The 21365-nt window shown below is 31.6% G+C and overlaps 1 protein-coding gene across 1 annotated transcript in view; it reads left to right on the forward strand.

Moving 5' to 3' along the window:
- Nucleotides 1-5906: 5906 nt before the first annotated feature.
- LOC123698597 (acetylcholine receptor subunit alpha-like 1) overlaps nt 5907-21365 on the forward strand; it is a 204427-nt gene continuing 188968 nt past the window's right edge. The window contains exons 1-2 of the mRNA XM_045645306.1: nt 5907-5973; nt 6134-6323. The gene's annotated coding sequence lies outside the window, so the exon portion shown is untranslated. The remainder of the gene's footprint in view (nt 5974-6133; nt 6324-21365) is intronic.

The raw sequence follows: 21365 nt of genomic DNA on the forward strand, positions 1-21365 counted from the left end.
GAATCACTGATTCGTTTTCTATCAATTTATATAAATTTATAGTAATAATGTGAATCACTGATTCGTTTTCTATCAATTTATATAAATTTATAGTAATAATGTGAATCACTGATTCGTTTTCTATCAATTTATATAAATTTATAGTAATAATGTGAATCACTGATTCGTTTTCTATCAATTTATATAAATTTATAGTAATAATGTGAATCACTGATTCGTTTTCTATCAATTTATATAAATTTATAGTAATAATGTGAATCACTGATTCGTTTTCTATCAATTTATATAAATTTATAGTAATAATGTGAATCACTGATTCGTTTTCTATCAATTTATATAAATTTATAGTAATAATGTGAATCACTGATTCGTTTTCTATCAATTTATATAAATTAAAATATGGCTTAATTTTTAACTAAAGATTTTATAGAATAAAACTTTTTCATTTGAAATGGGATCTCTTTTTTTTTGTGGACACGGAAAAACGGGGAATGCGTCACCATGATAAGCCAAATACTATTAGCGTCTTAAACTCACACTGTTGCCTACCTAATATGGAATAATAGAGCCTGTATAAAATGATTAAGGTATTAAAAGCTTAATTCTGAAGATTTTTTGTACGTATGCATTCAAAATTTAGAAAAATTTATTTCTGTTAAACTCGTTACACATTTGTGAAATTAATTATTTTGAAATTTAAGACTTGCTACAGATCTTTGTCATTTTGTTTGTTACTAGATTACCGCCCACGGCTTCTAAAACCTAATAAATTATATACTAAAACCTTCCTCTTGAATCATCTATCTATTTAAAAAAAAACGCAAAATACGTTGCGTAGTTTTAAAAATTTAAGCATACAAAGGGACTTAGGGACAGAGAAAGCGACTTTGTTTTATAGTATGTACCTAGTGATTGTTCAGTCATAAAAATTTGTAATCAAATTAACAACCCTATTTCCATTATATAAATGATAAATGTTGACTTATATTAATTCATCTATTGTATTCAATACGTGACATACAAGCAAAATTGACTACCACTAAGCAATCAAGAACCATTTTAAACTCTAGCTCAATACACGTAAGTTCAAATTGCAACGACGTAGTTTCATAAATAAAATTGCACTTCAGCCCATCACGTGTCAAAGTTCATAGCATACTCGACCAAAACTAAAAGCCTGCGATGACAGAATCCAATCAGGTAGTACATTGGCTCCTGTTACTGGCGCTAGTTCTTAGTTAATAAGGATTTTGGTTAGCTTGTATGATGTTTTAGTTGAATATTCGAGAATAAATTATGGTGAGACATTGTGGAGATAGTGGTAAAGATATAAATTTATCGTTTTATGTTACAAAAATTCGACGTAGATGGATCCCAGTAAACGACATTATTTTTGTGTACTAATATTAAAAATGGTCGTATGTAAACTAATGCAAAAAATATGACCAAAATTATATGTATTATTATTACGATTATTTGTACAATTCCCTTCAAACTCAGTTATCCGAATTACAACACACAAAGCCGTAGAATTCGTTCAAACAACAATCCAGCTAATTTCAACATCCAAAATCGAGTATTTACAAACAATGTTATTACAAATGACATGGCTAATATGACCGCGTCAATGGAACGTAATCAATTTGACATTTATCATCGACCATTCGACCCAGGAACGTGTGGTCACTACGAGTATGCCACTATTGATAGGGTGACTATCAAAACTTGATTGATGGGTTAACTTTTTTGAGGGTTTTCTTGTGATCGCGGTAAATCAGGATTTGGGTTATAAATTCGTGTTACTACTATACCGGCCTATTATAAAACAAACAAAGTTGATTGTATTCATTCATTGAATTTGTAAGTAGCTACAAAAAAAAAAATACAAAACAGAATAGGACGTACTCAACATTCAACAGATCTTTTTTTTAGGTTTATTAGTAAAATATATCATTAAATTTTTCATTATTGTTATTAATTTAAGTGATTTCACGCTTTTGTAGAGTAAAAAATTACGGTTTCTATTCACTTAATTTGTTTATTAATAAGTAAACAATATGTAACATACATACCCAAAATCATACAAGCTGTTCAACTGAAAAATAACAAAGTTACATACAATAAAGCTCAAAAAACATCCAGCAATATTCCACTATCAAAATAAAAATTACTAAACGCACCGAATATTTGCAGTTATAAATTTTACGGTCGTAAAATTAAATCAGAATTTTTTGGGAAATGTCGTTCGATGTTTTGCGGTGAAATGAATCCCATGCGAGGGTGATATTTAAATCTTCGTAAGCCGATATGATTTTCAACGACAACGACCAGCGAAATTCGAGTTATATTAAAATTTTATGGAATATATTAGGTTCCGACAGATTTTCAGTGCTGCATAAAGGATAAATCATAGAGGATTTTACGTTTTTTGCACGCCCCATTTCGGTTAGAAGTGTGCGGAAAATAATTAAATTTGGCATTAGAGATTTTTATTTGGTATACGTATAGTATCTCAAAGCTGAAGAGTTTGTTTGTTTGAACGCGCTAATCTCAGGAACTACTGGTCCGATTTGAAAAATTCTTTCGGTGTTAGATAGCCCATTTATCGAGGAAGGCTATAGGCTGTATATAAAATATTTCCTACAAATTCTTACACCATAAATATCTATTAAGGGTTCATTTGACTGGCCGGTTGGCTTGGTTGGTAGTGGCCCTGCCTTCCAAGTCACTGGTCGTGGGTTCGATTCCCACCCGGGGCAAATATTTGTGTGATGAACATAGATCCCACAGACAAACTGCATGTGCAGTTTTGTGGGACTTAGACTTAAGTTATTGTTAGTAATAATTTGTAATAATAATTTCAATAAATAATAATAAATAAATTTGCTCTGTGTCTGGGTGTTAATTATCTATATAAGTATTTATTTAAAATTATATATGTATGTTTATCAGCCATCTGGTTTCCATAACACAAGCGAAAGCTTTGTATGGGATCGGATCGTGCCGTGTGTGAAAATAGTCACGAAATATTAATTTATATTATAATTATATATTATTATATTTATTTGGTTTAAAGTAAGATTTAACGTAAGTAAAAATATAGATACAGAACAAATAACGATTTACTAACACTTTATTATTTTAATTTGGAAAGTTATTCAGTAAAGCAGTGACAATCTCCACTTGGAATCAAACAACAGAACAACTAGAATTGAATGAACTTTAACTAGACGCCCAGAAACTCAAGGAGCATTGATATTGTTAAGTTTTATCGATTTTCTTGCAGCACAATTCGGATATAATGAGATTTTAACTTTTTTTTACATTAAATAGAATTTAAAAGAATAAAAATACGATAATTTATTAATGTTATAATAACATGTATTGTTTATTTATTTATTACCAATTATACATATACAAAACCAGCTGTTCCGCGCGGTTTCACCCCCGTGGCTCCGCTCCTGTTGGTCCTAGCGAGATGTTATGTAGCCTATAGCCTTCCTTGATAATTGATGAAATCTAACACCGAAATAATTTTTCAAATCGGACCAGTAGTTCCCAAGATTAGCGCGTTCAAACAAACAAACAAACTCTCTAGCTTTATAATATTAGTATAGATACACATACAAGCACACAAAAACGGGCATACACAAAAATACACACCTACGCAATACCTAGATTTAGTATGTAACTGTAAACCAAATTATTCCCGTTTGAAGGAGAGGTGTTTCTTAACACAGGCATTATTTACTTAACAAGAGGCTCCAGTAACAAGAAATGTATGAACTTAAGAAATACATAGAACTACTAGTTCCATGTTTTTCTTAAGTAAGTAAGCTTTTAGTATACTACCTAGATAACAAATTGCATACACTTTGATAATATAAAATAATTTAGGCGACACTGCTTGTAATAACTTAATTTTAATCGATTGAGGATGATTTTGAATGCAAAAATTTTATGTTACCCCATATAAAACACTAGCTGCTCCGCGCGGTTCACCCCCGTGGCTCCACTCCTGTTGCCCGTAGCGTGAAATATAGCCTATAACCTTCCTCGATAAATGGGCTATCTAACACCGAAAGAATTTTTCAAATCGGACCAGTAGTTCCCGAGATTAGTGCGTTCAAACAAACAAACAAACAAACAAACTCTTCAGCTTTATAATATTAGTATAGATTTATATATCTCTATTTGAAATTTAAATACATATAATACAAAAGTTTTAAATATAAAGGCATTTTCTAGATGTAAATATCTCGATAGTCTACTAATTAGGTAATCATCTTAAAACTCTATTAACAAATAATAATTTTTCTTAATATCTTAAATAAATGAAATAGTTCGATCTGCTATATTTTAAGAGAATGTATGGTAGAAACAAACAGTTCTTACATAGGTGATTTAAACCATCAAATGTTACATATAGATTTAATAAAGTAAAATGTTTCTGAGTTCATACATTTTAAACCTAAGTATTAAATGCTCTATAATAATTATTATATTATTATTACAGATCATGTGAAGTGGCCATCCCATTAGCAACAGGAACCGCATTTTCTAGATTAGAGCTCGTTAAAGTTAAAATAGTCTCTTTCATTATGACACTCCATAGATAATTTCATGTTAAAATAATAAGGGCGTAGATAATTGAATGTTAAAAGAATCATGTGATAGAAAATGTTGCTTCATTACGCATTAAATAAAGTGAGTTTACATTTTATAAATATTATCGAAATGACACGAGTGCTACGTAGTAGTGCTACGGCGTAGCACTCATGGAGTTTTCTCCAAAGCTGTTATTATAACTCTGTATTAATTTTCACGAATACAAAATTTTGAGATAAGAAACTTCAATATACAGTGGTAAAATATTGATCATTTGAATTTACTTACATAATAATTCGTCTATGGAATTTTTCCTTATAAAAAGAGCTTAATTTAATTTATCTCATTGATATACAAGTTAAGTGTCGAAAATATAAACATGAATAACGAATATATAAAATCTGACGAAAATTTAACACAACGTACACATTAAACGCGTTATTATAAAATTTTAATTACAGCGTTTAATTTGACGAAACTATCAGCAATTCATATCAGGGCAAAATATTTAAACACGGCCATGTGCTTACCGTAGCGTAACTATGAGACGCTACGAGCGCGCGCACGTGGCTACGATTTTTCAATTAAAACTCGCTCAATTGTGTATTAAACCTGCACTGCGATATACTTTTCGACGAAATAGTACGGTTATCCTTAATTAAATGTAATTATTATAGGTTACTGTCTTTGTTCAGTGAGAGGAGACGGCCTTATCGACTGGGCGGCGTCAGTCGAGCGCGTTCGGGCGCACCCGTAGTCGCGCCGTTCGGCTAGCTTCGGGATACTTCGCTTGCTACGAACGCACCACTCATGTTTTAGGGCTGCGGTTACAAATTTAAGGCTCTACTTTAATAAATATTTGTGATATAGAGTTAAGCTTTTGAAAAAAAAATTAGGTGATTTCAATCGATGATTGGATGCTCTGTAGTGATATTTTCTAGACCTGTAATATTATGCCTTATGAGTTTTGAGCTTTTAAATATACGTGTGAATGATAACTAAGACGATATATTCAATTTCATACTAGGAATAGAGGTGAGATATTTTCAGGATAATGTTAGATAAGTGTAACGCAGTTGGGGCAGCCCTAAGCAGCCGATCTCCGGGCACATGGCGGTAGGGCGGCGCGGGGGTCCGCGCGGGGATCGCGCCCGGGCCGCCCCTCCTCAGTGGCGGCCTGCAGTGCCAAACGCGCGTGTCGCCTCCGACGCTCGCGCCCCGCACCGAAGCCGCTCATTTCACCTGCGACGCCGCTCGCCGCGGTGGCAGCTTGCGGCCCGGCCAACGCTCGCCGGGCCGGCCCATGTGACGACAATGATCGTTCTTGTTTACGTTAGTTAACACACGCTACGCTGGCATGCTAATGTGAGTATCATCGATCCGCCAGAATGTAAAATGTAATATTCATGCGAGACGTTAGGACGTCTCCTGCAATGCGACAGCGTGCGAGCGCGTGCCGGCTCAGCTTCGGCGGCACGGCTGCTTATTTACGAATGGATAGTGATTGTTTGTGAATTGTTGGCAGTCGGACTGTTGGGGGTTGCGATACGTGGACTGCACGCGGCGGCGACGCGCGGAAGCTGGCGGTTGTATCGCGCGCGGCTGTAGCACGCGCGGCTTATTTGGGTTTGCGTGATGCGGTAGCAAGGAGGCGCAGCCGAGCGGCGGGTGCGATCTCGTACGCTCTCGGCTATGTGGCCCCCTCGCGCTCCATTGTAAGTACGATTTGTCTTTTAACCTCAAAAACCATCAACTCTTAAATAGGTAACGCTCGCCCGCTCAACATAATACTTCACGTGTCCTAATTTCTATCCACATAGAACTCTGTGAATTTTTAAAAAGGTACTGCAACGTGAAACCGGGCAAATCGTACTTTATGCTGACACGAGTGAAAAAATCAATGAAAGACGTGAAATTTTTGGTAGAGGCCGTTCTACTTTTTTATATGGTAACACAATTAGTTCAAACGTTAAAATTATGTTTTATATGTTATTAGTACAATAATTATCATACTTAATGTTCAAAATGTGTTTTAATACTATAATTATTACTAAGCGTCTCAAAATATTACGATAAACACGTTTTATTCACGCCTTCATTCATCGTGGGCGACATTATTACTATAACCGTTATTATATGTAAGACTCATATCATACATTAAAAATACGTTCATTGATAAGATATAATATTGAAAGTAATAAATAAATACGATTAAGTCTTATAAAAATATAAAATTCTCAAATACACTATTAAAAAATTCACATTCACAAATTGCAATGTAAGAGTTTTTAATTTGCATGCTTTTTCAATAACGTAAAAAATTTCTATTTAAACAAACATACAAAAACTTATTACTTCCAATTTGTCAATTTTGTCAATGCAACCTTAGACACCAAACATAAGATAAATACTACATATTTGGTATACTGCGTAATAATTACGTAAAAAATAATTGATGGAAAACTTGAGCATCTCCTTTTGGGCGGTTAAATTTCGGGCTGGTTCGATACACAAAAGTAACCTAAATGTTCATTTTTAGGTTAGGTACTTTTTGTGCATCCAAAAATCGTAATTATAAATTGAGTCTTGAATTACAATTATCATTTAGGCGACATTCGCTTAAAAACTGTATTGAAGTTATGAAAATAATTTGAGTTGTATAGAGCTTGTAATAATACATCGTCATTTTCAACGTTGATCAAAAACTTTAGAAATACTGATAGTTAAAATTTTATCAGTATTAGTTTTTAAACTGTAAAGTTATATATTTGTGTGTAAAATTTCTGGACGTATAAACTTTATTAATTAAAGTAAAACTGTTAAAGAGAAAATAAGACTCATTTTTATACCATAAAGGTAAATTTTTAATTCATAATTGTATATGTAAATAACCACCTAATCAACGTCTTACAAAACAAATAAATATTGAAACAATTCATCTCAAAACCCAACGGTTTGCTGCTTAATTTACACAAAGAAACAAATAAAATCTCGTAGAAAACAAATAACTGAACATTAAGTAAATAACTTTCCTCCATTGTTGACTTCCCATCATAATTATTGTACCTTTTTATATGAGAATTAATTAATTATTTGCCTTCTATCTTTCTTTGCTTTACGCGAATTTATACCATTGTAACTCACACAATATACTACGGAAAATGTCTTTAAACATATACATAAACGTGTATTTATATTTATAAAACTTTGAATTTTAAATTTCATTTCAATGTTTAAATTAAAAGCGAAGGCAAAACCTATAATTCTCCATTTCACCGGAGCTCAAGAAAAATTAAATTTACCCTTGAATTTCCGATCTAAGCCGATAAGTGGCTATGCAATTGGCAAATCAAATCAACAGCCAATCACAGTTTGAAATCAATAACTCGGATGTAAGAGCCCGTTGTATTGAATTCACCTTTAGCAATATACCGGTTTTATTCTACGATTAAAAATGCGTTTCGGCCATTCATACTGAATAAAATGGGTCTTAAAATAACTATTGTGATATAAAAAAGAAGCAAATTTTTTTAAATATTAATGAAACGGTTATTTTTAAACTTTAATAATATGTTTCATCGCTGGGTTTAAATTTAGTAAACGTGATTGTTAGTGGTATAATACTATTCTTGTTTGTTTGGAAATTAATTAAAATATTTTAATAATTCTCATTTCAAATAATTCAAGGCGTAATCATATTATAATCCTCCACATGTGCGTTCGACATTCGTTTGTTCGTAATAGATGCATTCATACTTTTTTGTAGCTGTTTAGTCTATCAGAGAAATGGAACTTGAACGCATCACTGTTCACCACATCCAGAAACATACAATTTTTAATTTTATTATCTCTACAATTTCTGTGAGTTGTTTTATTAGCTGAAGTTTCACAATTCGCAAGCTACATTTTTCAATCTAATGCCTTAGTCACAAATGTACTTATAAATACATTAAGCTATGTATTTATAATAACACTAGCTTACCGCCCTTGGCTTCACCCCCTTTCTCTAAAACGATTTGAGATTTAAACTATCCTATCTCTCAAGTTGGATCGAACTGCACATGGTGTGCGAATTTTATTATAAACGGTTAAGTGGTTTAGGAGTCCACTGAGGACAAACATTGTGACACGACATTTATATAATATATATATTAAGATTATACTTTTTAGTATCTCAATACAACACTCGTGAAATCTAACTTAAAAAAATCATGTATTGTTGTATCTAGGTTGGACCTCTTCTGAATTCAGCTGCATACGTTAATTGCGATGAAAACTACGTAGCGAATATTTTTGTTAATTAACTACACTTTATTTCATAAGTACCGTAAAGAAACAAAATTAGAGGATAGGTCAGTGTGAATATTAATACTTGTGTTCTAGTTGTAATTTAACTAAAATAAAAATAGCCGTTTCTTGCTTTAAAAAGTTATTTTTTGGAGAAAATAATAAAATTTTCAATGTATAAAATAACGGTTTAAAAAGCCACTTTGCATAATTTTTGAGGTATTATGGAAATGAATTTATGGAGAATAGCTACTTAATGGGAATTTTGAAGGTTTTGGGGTCGATTTTACAATATTTAAGTAACAGTTAACCGAATAACAGCATTTTAATACAAATGTATTTGCATAAAGATTGACGTTTTGTTCGATAAATCAAATACTGAAACAATTTTACCTATACCTCAAGATTATTCTAATGAACTTATAAAATGTTACAATATGAAATTAAATACAGAATATCAAAAACATCATTTAAACATGGTCCCTTAAAGACCTCTACGACATATTCTTTCTCAGTTTCATATATAAACTCTACTATACAATTTTCAACTTATTCCAAAAAAAAAAAACGATTTTCCGATTCTATACAAAATATTTAACACAAGACGTGAAACGAAACATACTCATAATAAGTTGCCATATTTTGGAGATTAAACTGCTTTAACATCGGGATTCCTAAACTTTATAATCCAATGCTCAAAGTTTGTAATAAAACAAATATGAAATTTTACATGTACGTCAGTCATAAGTACCTTTGATCCCTATGCGGGCTTTCACTCGTCACTGTGTACTCGTCTTTGACACGTTTTTGTACACTTAAGGTAAATATTGTCATATTATAAAGTTCTAGTACGAAATTTGTTGTTGTAGTTTTAATATTGCATATTATTTTTTAAGTAAAGAGAATAATGTCATTTTACATTTCTATAGGGATTGTAGAGGCAAGATGTAGGAAATATTTGCATTTACATTTTAAAATATTCATAAATAAACTATGTTTAACTTATATTTATTGTCATACGCTCAATGTAGACATTATTTTAACCTATTTTAATTTAAATCTTTGAATGCATTTAATTATAATGCAATAATTGCCCTTACATCTTAAAATATATATAAATATATTTATGTACCTATTGTCATACGCACAATGTAGAGATTATTTTCATCCCATTTTCACTGTATTCTTGGATAGTCTATTATTCTGACAAAATTATTCTAAAGTTCAATACCAAACGATAGAAAATTAAACTACCAATTTAAACCTAGAAAATATTAACAACCCAAAAATATCGAGTACGTACAAATAATTTTCCTCAGAATTTATCTAACATCAGCAAGCCGACAGCTGTTCCAAAGCACCAAATATGAGAATTTCTTCGACTTATCGTTTATATTGTTGAGTCAGCAGGAACCAGGGTTTATTGTATCCAGAATGTTCCGGGACTGTCGCTTTGATATTCCGTGGAATATGCAAGTCAAATGGACTGTTATCTATGTGAATTTGCACGGTACGAATTAAAATAATGGGTGTTTTTATCTTTGAGAAGCATGGAACTAAACTTCATTATATCTAAATTTAAGATTTTGACATTGATGCAATAAGTTATCATTGAGATGAGAAGATATCACATCTTATAATTATTATATCAGAGGATATTTTACACGGAATTTTTCACAGGCTATTTAATGAAACTTTTTTAATATTACATAGGAGTTTAATAAAAAGCAACAAGAATTATAATAAACATCAATAAAACAAGCAAATCATAATATTTATTGACGAACATACCATACTAAAAGCGTACCTACAGAAAAATCAGTACAAATTTCCCAACCAAAAACAAACAAAAGTAGGTTATAAAAACAAACATTGTAGCCCTTAAAATCACAAATATGAGTAAAATCTTATACGTATATTTAGCTGCGTTTATTTTTAATTCAACAAAGATAAATCGCGAGGGTGGACCACCCCCGTCGTTTGCACCGAACCTCCGTTTGAATATTTATTAAAGTACCCCTGTCCGAAACATTTCTGTGTCCCTCGCTATTGTCACATCATTTGCTTTTTTTATTAATTCTTGCTTAGTATTGGATACTTTAAGGATACTAGAATTTTGTGGACCTTCGTGTGCTATTTACTCATTTCTTGAAAAGCTTTTTTTAAACTTTTTTAAGAATAGAACATTTATTGTTGCCTGGAAGAGATTGAATTTAAGCAATAAGGCCGCCTATTGTACACTTTTTAATTTTATGTATTCATTTATTTTAAATTTCTCTTACATGTACAATGAAGTGTCATAAATAAATAAATAAAATAAATAAATTTAATTACGAGGCGTAATCGAATTTCTCATTTATAAAAAGCATTTAAATAATATTATAATTTGAATAAAACTAAATAATAGCTTGTTAAGTAATAAATTTGAAAGAACCATTTTTACTGAAAAGGAATGTTAATACGACTGTAATTGTAGAGATACATTTAAAGAATCTTCATAACATGTTTTCGGTTAATTGAGTATTAACTACCTCTTAGATATTTTATAACCAAAATATTAAAATTATGATATATTTCAAGGTCGTACCCTAAAATCATTGTGTTCTAGCCTACGTACACGCAGTAACTAGTCACTGTAATACGAGACTCTATTATGTGAGATGGTAAAATTTGATGCCTATCGATAAGCTGTTTCCAATGACTACATTTAATATCTATTTACAAGGTAAATAAAACAAATCTAGGAGTAATTAATAATACGAAATAAATGATAAAATCTTTATGCTCTGCCACGTATTTTTCACTGCATACCGCAAAGCGCGAGTCGCCAACTCGCCAGTACTAAATAAAAATCTATACCGACTTTATATTCCTTTCCCTGACTTCATTGAAAGAGCAACAATTTACAATGAAAGTTAAATTAATAAAGTCAGCAATTATTTCTGCGTTAGACAATTAAACGCTTAACCCTTTTAGTTTCCTTTGCAGAATGTCCTTAATGGAAGACATAAATTTAATTGTACTACTATTAAATGTTATTTATTTTGTAGCGAGTGCTTCTCTGCAGCAATAACAGGAAATATTATATAAATCGTAGCTATAAAACACGTTGTATAAGGATGGGAGTGATAATTTGGGTGCTTTTTATTATTGCGGATATGATAATAGCCAGAAATACAATGCATGAAAAAATATGAATAAAATGAATAGAACTTGTAGGTCTAAACTCTAACTTGATAATATATTTTACCTCTCGATATTTTTTTTCGATCCGTTTCTGTACAAAACCAGTAATAATATGAAATTTGATAAAATATAAACCTCTGTTTTTAGTTTCTAAAAACGCCTTTCTCATTCTAAAATACATTATACATTTAATAGGTACCCCAGTTAAAATCATCAATATGTCTTACTTTATTCATTACCTACTTCAAAATAAAAATATCAATCAACAACATCCTATAACCAATGTCACCAATAACATTTTACGAAATTCGATATCAGAAAGCTTTCTATTCAAGTCATTTCAGAGTAATATAATTATAGTATGCTCCTACATAGCTTGACGAGAAGCTACATACGAAAAAGAGAAATTTTTCATTACGTCATTACCATAATATATTCAATTCATTAATCAAGTCAATCCCCTGATATACACTATTCAAAGGCCGGATAAGTGATTACCTGTATAGGAAATCTTGGTTCCGCTGCGGAAATCGTAAAGCCAAGAGCGGAAGTATCGCCTATCTTCAGCGAATCGATTAGACGAATCGTGATTCGATTATTGGAATCGATTTTCCAGTGAAGGGTTTGCAGGCGCTTTGGGAGACAGCATTGGAATACTATACCTACTCAATTTCTTAGATGTATATTATGAATGTTGTTTGTAGTTTGTATTGAATTTTAATGTGACACAAAATGCACACACACACACACTTTTTTGGTAACGGGGAGGAAACCTTCACACACATACACTATTATGTATATCCATAGTTTTTTTGTTATTAACTATCGATTTATCGTTTTTGAATATGTACACAAGATGAAGATTTAACTTCTAGCGTTATTTGCTTTTAAAATTTACTGATATCAATACTTTACTCCTGTCTAAATTTTTATTTCCAAATTATCCGATAAGTTATAAAACGACATAAATTTTTCCTCTATACATCAATACATTCTTGATAAACTTAACAAAAGAACTTATTTTAGAGCAAACAATATGTATAAGTACCAGAATAATTAATAACATAAAAGTAATTATTTGCTAAAAGGCGCAAACACTTCAATTAAATCGACTTTCATCTATCCTTAAACAATAATAAATTTATTTTGATTGGGATCGAATTCGTGGAAACTTTTAGTAACTTAAGCATTCCGTTTAGGCGACATCTTGCTTACATTTATACAATAACTCATTTAATCTTTTAAATATAAGAACTTTTTACATAAACAGGTTTATCAGTAGTGATAAAAATTTGTAATCAACCTTCTCTACCAAAAAACTAATAATAATTGAATTAAAATGTTTTTTAATCTATTTTATCTATGTGATATAAGGACAAGTCAAACTTACTCCTATAACTTAGAAAATTCGTTTTATTTACATAAAAAAGAAACTGAAAAATCTCTTCTGTCTTCCCAGACTGTAAGAAGGCGAGCGACTAGTGTTCAATAAAAAAGTACTGAGGTATTTACCAAAGAAATGTTTTTCGAAAAGATTTTATCAAATCTTATCATCATTCCCTATCCAAGTTGTTAACAAGAATATTATCTTACATTGTTTGTATCAATAATTCCTATCAGCATCTAGTGTTATTCCACGCAACTATTTTTACCTAAGCTAACTTGTTACGGTCGAAAGTTCTCGAACACAGTGTACTCTAAGTTTCATAATAAAATATTATTTTGTGGACTATCAAATAGACTTTGTTTTAATCATGAGGTTTGTAAGTTGCGTCTACGAAGTCTTGTTCAAACTCAAACTCAAACTCAAACTCAAACATTCATTTATTCAATTAGACTACTATTTAGTAGCACTTTCGAATCGTCATTACATAAGTATTTTTAACATTTACCACCGATTCGGAAAGCAGTATCTGTGGAGAAGAATCGGCAAGAAACTCCATAGTTGCTCTTTTAAAATCATGTCAATATTACATAATATGTAACTTATATCTAACTTATACATAATAATATATTATAATATGCCAAAGAACTGTCCTGTGGCTTTTACGCGACAACCCTCCATGGGTCTTTATCGTCCATATATTCCTGAATACTGTAGTACGCTCTCTGAACTAGTACATTTTTTATATAGGTTTTAAATTTAGAACTACTAAACTCTTTAATATTGAGAGGAATTCTATTGTATAAGCGTATACCTTGACCCATAAATGAATTTTTAACCTTAGCTAATCGGAAAAATGGCATTTCAATTCTATTCCTGTTCCTTGTGCCATAATCGTGTCTATCTCCTACTCTTGTGTGTAAGTCGGCGTTTTTGTGAACATGCAAAATATTATTAAATATATACTGTGATGGTACAGTAAGGATACCAGTATTCTTAAAATGATCTCTTAGTGAGTCCCGAGCACGTAAATTATATATAGAGCGAATGGCTCTTTTCTGTAAGATAAATATAGTTTCTATATCTGCAGCCTTGCCCCACAGTAGAATTCCATAGGACATTATGCTATGAAAGTAGCTGAAATAAACCAATCTAGCCGTATCTTCATCGGTGAGATGCCTTACTTTTCGGACTGCATATGCAGCTGAACTGAGCTTACTTGCAGCGGTGTTGACATGGGCTCCCCACTGTAGTTTCTCATCCAATGTTAACCCTAGAAATACAGTAGACTCAGTAGGATGCAATACCTCCCCGTTCAAGGTAATATCTCTGTTCAACTTTTTTACATTAGGAAGTAAAAACATGTTTAAAATTAGATTAAATACTTTCTGTGAATATGGAAAACGGCGATTATATTGCAATCTTGTAAATAATAGCTTACGTTTATATTAAATGGGCTTCTAGGAAGTATCGATATTGTAAATTATTAATAACTAGCATGTTATATCGGAGTCAACACGGCATAGCCCATGTCTCTGTAAAGATATAAATGGAAAGAAGTAATAATAATCAATGTAACCAATTAAATGTAAAACCACTATCGTATTGGGAAACTGTAATGTTAGTGTGTGTTTTTAAATAAATAAATAAATGTTAAGGAGAAAATTTTCGAGCAGGCTCTCTTTATTTAAAAAGAACATAGGTAACAATACGTTTGGGATGTTATAAAATAAGAAAAATAAAACACAATTTATCATTATTCCTATTTGTTAACCTTAACAAGAACTTCTTATAAATAATTATATAATATGAACAATGAACATGCTTTGATTCGAGTTATTCTCATATTAGTGATGTGATAGTGATCAAATTAGTACTCTATTCTATACAATTTTTGGAAATAAATCTTTATCCTTTAAATGTCTTATGGTAAAAATGAATTTCAATTCATCCTCCTCATAGAATAATTAAAAAAAAAAAATAGAAACGTTGCGTTAAGAGTTCGTTAAAAAGTATAAAACTTCTATAAACATAACTCTATCACTTTTTAAACATGGTAATCAAGGCATTTTTATTTAGCGTCTAATTAGTTTTAATTATTTTTCTAGCCTTAAAAAACCTGTTCATAAATGTTTTTACTTCATAAAATTAGCAATTACAACAAAGCATATAAAATATTTTGTGTACATCCTAGTGGCTAGTATCTATGGAAGGTTCATTTAGGGGTTGAAAATAAAAAATTAAGCGTTTAACATATTTCAATAAGTTTATTAACTATCTTGACACTAAATGCAGAAATAAAAGATGGCCATTAGTTAATAATCTTCTGCCTTGGGATGTTCACAGCTGGATAAAGGTCTCTCTCAAATACACTTGCATCCCGTGACTCTTGGCACTACCAGGTCGTCGATCTATCCATCAGAAAGTGGTCTTCATACGCGAACTTTTCTGACTTGATTGAAGGAACCTGTAAATAAAAGCTACGTTTTAATAAAATAAAAACACATTATTAGTTCGTTCCGACACGTGTAAGAGAATAAGAATAGTAATTATGTACCATTATCTAGATAAAATATATAGTTCATGTTAAATGCTCGTGTTGTTATAACGTTTTACAGCGCACGTGTAAAATAAATCCCTAAAAATAAACACAACCACTTAATACCCAGCCTGTATATCGAATTTGGCGTCTTAATTCATGTGCGTATTTATTTAAGTGTAGCAAATCGGCTTTGAAAAGAGGCCGAATAACGGACGGCGAACACTCTTCACAAAGGTACGTACGAATTATATCGACGCTCGGCGACTAATGTCATTATATGGGGATGCTTTGTGGAAGGGAATTGAAAGGTCTAATGCGATAACGTAGCTAGTTTTACGATCTACTGGATATTTTTCGAGTTTGTTTGCTTGGTTCAGGTGTTTTTGAGTGATTTGGGGACGATGACCTCGGGCGTGTTGAGGCAATTGTAATTATGACGAATATTTTAGGTACCTGTGAATGAAGTGTAATCGTTTCATTGTCGAACTAATATTTTGTTGTTACCAAAGCGGAAGTAACCAGGAACTCTACATGCGGTTTAGATATTAAATTTTTATTGTATTTCTTTTAATGTTTACTCCTGTATTTCTGTCAATAGTTTAACATACGATGCCTCGCGAGGCTGCCGCACGAGCGTGTGCGCTAGGTGGGTACGCGTTACATTGAACAAGCTCCTTAATACCGAAGTATTACAACGAATTCATTAAATGCCTTGTGAATTGAGAAAGCTTATGCCATACAAAAATATATTTAAGCAGCATTTAAGTATAGTTTGTCACGTTCTCAACGTCAAATACTCAATTCAGAAACCGGCCCTAATACCTAAATATATCATACACAAATGTCAAAAGGGCAATCCACACCCTTAGTCACAATTGGTGTTACAAAGCTCGTCCGAATCATTCATTTGTCAGTGCTTTGTGAACACAATGCCCTTCAGACACATTGTCGTGATGCTTTATTAATGTGGAAGAAATTAAGGGAATATTGTAAGGGCTTGATAGTGCCTTTTCTGGTAAGAATAGTGGTTAGGGATTGGAGATACTTAGAGATCAATGTTCTACAAAAATCGCTTGTTCATAATCGGGATTGAAGCCAATAAATTCTTTAAAAATCGACTCTATAAAATAAAAATATTCCAGTCACTGAAATGCCACACCCTTCATAATATTATTTCAATATTATATTTCTATAAGAACAACCCCTAAATAAACAGAGGCTTAATTCCCGTATTCCTTGCGGGAATTAATATATAATACATCATTTATTTAATACATTGAAAGACAAAGTAACTTTATTTTATGCTCCTTTTGATACGCCTCCGGGAGCACAATATTGACTTTTAATTTATTCTAACGCACCAACAAAGAAACGTTCGACAAAAATCGATATCTATTTCAGGAATAATATCGGCGAAATGAATAAATTCAATATTTCACGTGTAAACAAGCGAAAAATAAGCGAACGAACTCAGCGCTATCAAAAACAAAGTAGTAAGGTTGTTTACAAATCCCGTCGAGGGTGTCTCGAAAACAGAAATAAACGTTAATATTTAAGGTTATACCAGACGTAGGTATCTGCGCTGTGTTTGATCTTTGAACGCACTTGGATTATCGAGTGGTGCAAGTAATTCGATATTGGTTGTTGTGATATCTTTTGCTACGTATTTGTTTGTTTTGATTTTAAATTTTATGTACGTTGTACGTGTACGTTGATATGGTTACCTATTCATGCTAAGATAAATAGCATTATTTATCTTAGCTCTTAAAATTATGAGTAATTATTATATAAATAAATAAAATAAATAAAAATCCTTATTAACCAAAATATTCAAACATTACATTGTTAAATGTGATAACAGTAGGATTAGTTTACAAGGTTGCTAGTACAGTGATATCCAAACTAGGCTATTGCCTGTATCTTGGATATCAGAAACGGAGTACAGGTTACTTTATTAAGACGGATTATACAGTACATCAATACATAATTATGTTTAAATAATTTATAATTAATAATAATGAGTGTATTTAATACTAGATAATACTATAGTTAAAAGATGTTTTATATGTATACTAGCTTACCGCCCACGGCTTCGCCCGCTTTCTCTAAAACGATTTGAGATTTAAACTATCCTATCTCTCAAGTTGGATCGAACTGCACATGGTGTGCGAATTTTATTATAATCGGTTAAGTGGTTTAGGAGTCCATAGAAGACAAACATTGTGACACGAGATTTATATATATTAATTGCCCACAACAGTAGGCTATATTTTAGGGCTAGTCAAACATCGCCAGCTAGTTTTAACTAAACGAAGCTTAAATTTAACAACGGATCTTTCATCAATCATTTCTTTTTATAATCAAAATAACATTAAAAGCATGAAAAGAAATAACTTGAAAGCTTTTAAAAGTTAAATTTTAACTACCTATGTAAAAAAACAAATAAAAGAAAATTCTATTATTAAAATCTACACATTTCACCAAACTTAAACCTACATAGCCTTCACCCTAATATTTCCCACGAACCATCCAACCAGCACCAATAATTCATTTCCAACACGAATTGGCCCAAACATTTAAACGGAGAAATTAAAATTCACATCGCAAAGAAGGTTCCCTCCAATATTCACTTTGCGTTTGTCAAGTTTCCATCATTATCCACGAGACGTGACGTCATTGCCTTCTTAGTCGTGTCATTTTAATGTTTAATCAAATTTTGAAGCGGATGATAAAGCCGTTGCTAGAACAGCACATAATTGATTCTAAATGATCATAAGTTTGATGATTAGGGTGCTTATCCATCACCTCATGTGCGAGGAATGTGTTTGTAAATAACCAATCATATTGCTTCATTTAGTTTGTTTGAAACGTTTAGCGTTTGAAGCGATACTATTGGTTATTTACAAGCAAATTCTCTCTACACATCCTCGCAAATTATTGGTGGAAAAGCATCCTAAGTCAAGATATAAATAAGGTGCAGAATAATTTATCTATATTGCTCTGTATCTTGTTTTCTATGCAAGTACAATTATAATTAAAACTTGATATTTTGAGATTCTTTAGTCTCCTCGAAAGCAAGTCACAGAAGACCAATTAAACTGTAAAGTTTATAATAAATATATAAAAGATATTCCGTTCAGTTATTCCGCTAGCAACATGTTAGAAGCAATAAAACTGTCCCTTCTTAAAAAGTACACAAGAAACGCCATTCTTTTGCGCCCATGATTTTTGAACGAACATCATTTTAAGTGTTCCAAGAAATAAGTTATTTCATTAGTCACGTCGCATTATTCAAAGAAGTTTCTTCATTACACGGCGCGTGATGTTCGCTTCTAAATTGGACCACACGGCCCCGCCCTTGACGCCAATAAATGAACAATTGCGTTTTTAGTATCCGGTATTGAATTTGGGAATTTTAATGAATATTATTAGATACAGGAGGGATGTCGATTCTAATGTTAAATTTGTTGAATGGGATATCAACATAGTCTTAATATATAAATGTACCTACCTGTTATATTAAAAAAACAAAATATTCAAATATGAATTCAGTTTCCCTTTTGCGTGTGCTTTATGCATTCGTGTAATATAACTTTTTCTTAGTAGTAGTCGCAGTTGTTATATTTATTAAAGGAATATTTTTAGTATTCTGAGCGTTTTCATACATTTTTGTTATCTGTTATTTTTTTAAATATTAATTTGAAATGATGAAAGATCACGCTTAACTACGAGCAGATTTAAGAACCTATAAAAAATGAATGAATATGAATTTGAATTTGAACTATTACATTACGTAGGTATTTTTTAAGGTTTTGTACGATATTAACAATATCACCGCATAATATAAAAAAAACTTCATCAAATCGCTCCTAACTTGTACCACCCGTACCCCGCCCTAGCTTTTGAAAGTCCTCAATAAAACGAAAGGAGGATATTTTGTGACTTTCTTTTGTTTTAACCAAGTTGCGTAATGAACCGTACTTCTGAATGTTAGTAGGCTCTCTATTAAGACCCAGTTTCACTTGGTATTTTAATTAAATGTAACTATTTAAAACAATTTTATGTTTTTAAAATGTAATAATGTAATGTTTTTCAGTGTAAATGAATGTTTGTAACGTGTAGGTTTGAGGGAGAACTGAAAAATTATTTCATTAAAATTTACGCCAGGTGGGAAAAATTATGTGTGACCACTAATATTTTTAGCGTCTCTGCGACATTATATTAGTCTGCATGTATTATATTTTTCATATTCGCGCTATACTCGTAAATACCTCGTAAATAACGTTTACAAAAATAATATATGGTTATCAGTTAAGACTTAGTAAATAGTCTATAAACATACTCTATGTTAACAGGCCAAAAATATGGTCGGTGAATAGTGAAAGCACAGAGAAAGGTTCTTGAAGTCCAAATTACTTTGATCACGGGGTTTCACTAAATACTTACGCATAGTATTTAGTATATTAGTGCATAATTTATGTTATACTTTTCTATTACGAAGAGATAACACCATTGATTCAACGTTTTAATTAAAATCTAGTTTGATCGAAGCTTGTCTAAATAATGGAACGTTTTCAAGTGAGATTTAGAAAACAAATAAAATTGATTAGTTTTCATCACTTTTCATGTGGTAGATCAATTTCTATTATTTCTACTTGTTATTTGTTTATGCAATTACTTTCGTGACCTTATTCTCATGTACAAAGTTGTGTTTATGAATTGTACGCATTCATTTTTGTTAAACATGTAATGGAATAAAAAATCAGTAGCTTTTAAACCACGACTTCTCGAAACGTAATGTATTCTTCGACATAATTTTTTTTCATAATGAAATAATAATTTGGATCAACAAAACCTTAACCGTTTCATTTTGAACCATTGTCCCTTTACGGATCCCGAAAAAACGGGAAAAACTGTACACACTCCCTCATTTATTTATGAGAGCCTTTACCCAACTTGCCTGGGGCCATTAGCACGGCTATATCCATCTCTTTCTGGCTGAGGAAATCTCTATTATGCTATCCCTGACAGATTCTCTCACCCTATTATTCGCGGGTTAAAATACTTGAACTCTAAACTTGGGTAAATGTGTTAATAAAGACTAGGTTTGCGCTAATTTAAAAACTTCGTTTTGGGTTAATGTTCGCCCATTGCATTCAGCTATCTATTGAATCTATGTACGAAAACGAGGTTTTGAAATAAATTGGGTCGCGGTACCACACCCTCAGAGAAGACTGATGTTAAAGCTAAATCTGTTAAACATTAAATGATACTTTGAAATTGATAAAATGGAATAGACATAGACATGAGTGAGGTCCATAAGTCTACCTACCTACTCAAGTTAGTCAGTCAATGTAC

The sequence above is a fragment of the Colias croceus genome, chromosome 16 (assembly GCF_905220415.1).
Source record: "Colias croceus chromosome 16, ilColCroc2.1".
In the NCBI taxonomy this organism is placed as follows: Eukaryota; Metazoa; Arthropoda; class Insecta; order Lepidoptera; family Pieridae; genus Colias; species Colias croceus.